This window comes from Castor canadensis, chromosome 5 (genome assembly GCF_047511655.1).
Source record: "Castor canadensis chromosome 5, mCasCan1.hap1v2, whole genome shotgun sequence".
Taxonomy (NCBI): domain Eukaryota; kingdom Metazoa; phylum Chordata; class Mammalia; order Rodentia; family Castoridae; genus Castor; species Castor canadensis.
Window position 1 is genome coordinate 27,973,603 of NC_133390.1, and position 3,741 is coordinate 27,977,343.

Sequence of the window (3,741 nt, forward strand, 5' to 3'; positions counted from 1 at the left end):
AACATTTTTAAAAAACTAGGAAGAAAGACTTATAATTAAAGATGTACTGTAATTCAAACCCAGACTGAACAATGGCTCTTCTCTTTTGATTCTGCTTCTTTTTAATTACAGAAATAGCACTTTCTCCCTCCCTCTCCTGTCTGTCATCTCTAACAAATACATAGCTAGTTTTAAAAAGACCAATACTACAAAAATGACTCATGCTTTCTGCCTCCATCTTTTTAATCCTGCCTAGTTCCTTCAGAAAATGTAAAAGGGCAGCAAAACCATTGACTGGTACAATGACTTCCACATACGTCAGGCCTGAGCCATACCACATCCATTGTATTAGTCTGTCTCAGGTTCTCTCAACCAGGGGCAACAGTCTCCCAAGGAAATAAGCCAGAGATGGTTGAGGAGTATTGCTGTATGGCAGCAGGCAAATGGAGATCCTTCACCAGAAAGTAGATTGTGAATGCTAAATGAGGATTATCAAGTCACTTAAAGTTTAAACTAAAAAAATAACAACAAAAAAGACAAAGAAAATCAAAAAATATTTTGGAAAAATACAAAAAGCAACCTGATCCAGATTTTAATTATAAAGGAGACTTTATTTGAAGATCAAAATTTTGACAGTAAATCAACTTGGCCGGATGTTTTCAACTAAGGGTGATTGACACCTTTCATATGGTCGGAGGCGTGACAGTTGAAGGTGAATATTGTGCAAGTCAACTTTCTACCTAAAAATTCAGTACATTTTGTTTACAAGTCAAGGTCAGATTACTGAATGAAGAAGGTGCTTTCATTCCTAGATACACTTTTCCATTACTATGCTTAATTAATCATAAATACCATACATTTAGGTTCTTTGGGAAGTGATGAGGGATGCCCACAAAAAAAATTAAGAAAATGAATAATAGTGAGCAAATGCAAAGAAATGGAACTGTGAGTGAAAAAGTTTGCAAGATTCATTATACAGATGACAGGTGTAATAATAACTGTGGTACTCTACATTTACACAAAACATTTTTCTAATCTATTGCATTATCACTAAAATAACCATGTTTTACAGGTAGCATTTATCATTACCACTTGACAGATGCACCAATTGTGTCATGGAACAGTGAAGTACCTGCTAAATTCTTACTTGCTGGTAATGGAACTGAGACGGACTGCACATCTTCTCAATAGTAGCACTGGTCACCTCTTTTCCAGAGATGGTGTCAGAATGTAGAAAGCAGAATTTATGCTGTAAACTCTATTCTGTATTCCAAATTATTTTTTCCAACAAGTAATCTAAAAATCATAGAGATAATGCATATAAAGCATTTGCTAAATAATAAATTATGCATCCAATTTGGAAAAGTCTGGAACTTTTAGCTCCTCATAATGTTAAACACAGCATTACCATGTGATCCACAATTCCACACATAGTTATGTACCCAAGAGAAATGAAAATATATATTCACATAAAAACTTATACAGGAATGTTTATTGCAACATTATTCATAATAGTCCCAAAATGAAAACAACCCAAATGTCGAACAATGATAAATGTATAAATAAAACAATGGAATATTATTTGACAATAAAAAGAAATGAAGTATTAATACATACTCCAAGACTGATTAATCTTCAAAGCATTATGCTGTTAAGACAGTCATAGAGGACAACATATTTGCTGATACAACTTGGAGGAAATGTTCACCATAGGCAAATCTATAGATACAGAAAATACATTGGTAATTAATTGAGTAATATGGAGAGGGTATTCAGGTATTGGCAGAATGATGGCTAAGGTATGCAGGGTTTCTTTTTTGGTGACTAATATACCAAAATGTATTATGGTGATGTTTGCATAACCCTATAAATACACTAAAAGCCATTGAGATGTACACTTTGCATGGGTGGATTGTATTGGCAGTAAATTATGTTTCAAAGAAGCTGTTAAAAATGAAGAAATGTAAGTTATTTTAATAGTGTCTAAGATCATGTCTATATCCAGAAGAGATAGAAGAAATTCAATGCTTCCTCCTGCTTCACTCAGTTTTTAGGAGCCAGAACTCAAATTATTATGATAATAGATTTGCTGGAGAATTTAAATGCAGATGTAATATTTTGATTAGTTCTGAATTTGAAATTCTGAATTTTCAATATTTTATTGAATTAAAGACTTTATATGGAAAGGCACAGTCCTTTCATACAGAGTACAATAAAAATTCTTTAATTTTATTCTTTTCTATCTTCTCACCTGGATAAATTTTAATTGACATATAATAATTTTGCACATTTATGAGACACAGGGTGAAAACTTGGAACATGTATATAACATATAATGGTCAAATTGAGAAAATTAGCATCTTCATCTTCTTAAGCATTTCTCATCTCTTTGTGTTAGGAAACTTCGAATTCTCTACTCTTTAATTTTTCTGAGCTGTAATCAACCTACTCTGCTATAGAACATTAAAACTCATTCTTCCTCTTGTCACTGTGCTTTGGTAGCTGTTATCCAGCCTTCCTTTCTCACCTGGCAATAACCATCATAATCTCTAGTGAGCACTATGATATTCTCTCCTTCTATGAAATTAACTCTTGGAGCTTCCACATGTAAGTGAAAACATGCATTTGTCTTTCTGTTACTGAATTAAAAAAATATGAAACACTTCTCAAATTTGCATGTCATCCTTGCACAAGGGCTGTTCTAAACTTCTCTGTATTGTTACAAATGGATTTCTCTGCAACATTGACTCACATTTCTACATAGCCATCATGACTTACACTTTCAGCCATTTGATTGGTGGATTGAAAAACATGGCTGGCCACCACTTTTGGTTGACTTCTGATCTTTTTCTGGTTTTTAGAAATATGGCTCTCCAAACCACTTAATCAATGACTTCATGGTATAATTAAAACTATTTATAAGAAATCATTCCCATAGTAACTATCCACACAATTAGATACAAGAGCTCTCTAGTTTAAACAGTAACTACTCTTTTTTTAGATGCAAAGACAAAGTAAACTGCTTTTAACAGTGTTGAAGAGCCCCAGTCCAAGATATAATCCTTTCACTTATTTGCTGCTTGCACATAATTTGATTTCTCTCTCATCAGCTACCTGTAGCAGCTGAAGTGTTACAAAGGTAAAGAACAGACTGCAATGTCTGGAAAAGAGCTATCATTAAAAAACATGCTGATATTAGCTTATAAGCACTATTTTATATAAAAATCAGATTGGTCATGAAAAAACTCAGTTACAGGTAGTCAGAAAAGAATTTAGGTAAATGAAACCAAAGCAAATTTACCAGCTGTATATAATTGTGGTCAACCTGATAGTTTTGAAAAACTGTGAGAGAAGGATCCCAATTTTGTTGCAAATCACTAGTTTACAAATTATTTTGGAATCATGTCTTCTTCTATGTGAAACAGATATATTTTTCTTGCTGTCCTGAAAACTTTGATGGTGGGGACTTGCAAAGAAAGAAATTATGATTCAAACAAAGGTCAAAAATAATCTATTCCATCTGTGATTTGAAGAAGCTAATTTGAATTTAAAAGAAAGCAAAATCCTCTTTATTTCCTTCTTTCCATTCAAGATTTTTAATATTGCTGACTTGTAACAGACTTAGTAATTCCATGGCATCACTATAGCATGCAAAAGGAATATTTCTGGGGAAAAACATCTACCAGTAGGTCAGTGCCAACATGACACCCATGCTCCCTTGTCTGCTCTGCTGCCTCATCCAACCTTTCATGGTGGTCCCCT

The 3,741-nt window shown here is 33.4% G+C and overlaps 1 non-coding gene across 1 annotated transcript; it reads right to left on the reverse strand.

The window, feature by feature from the left end:
* Positions 1 to 2,627: 2,627 nt before the first annotated feature.
* LOC141423609 (U6 spliceosomal RNA) lies at positions 2,628 to 2,732 on the reverse strand. The gene has a single exon (XR_012448452.1). It is a non-coding gene; the product is annotated as a U6 spliceosomal RNA (small nuclear RNA).
* Positions 2,733 to 3,741: the final 1,009 nt, after the last annotated feature.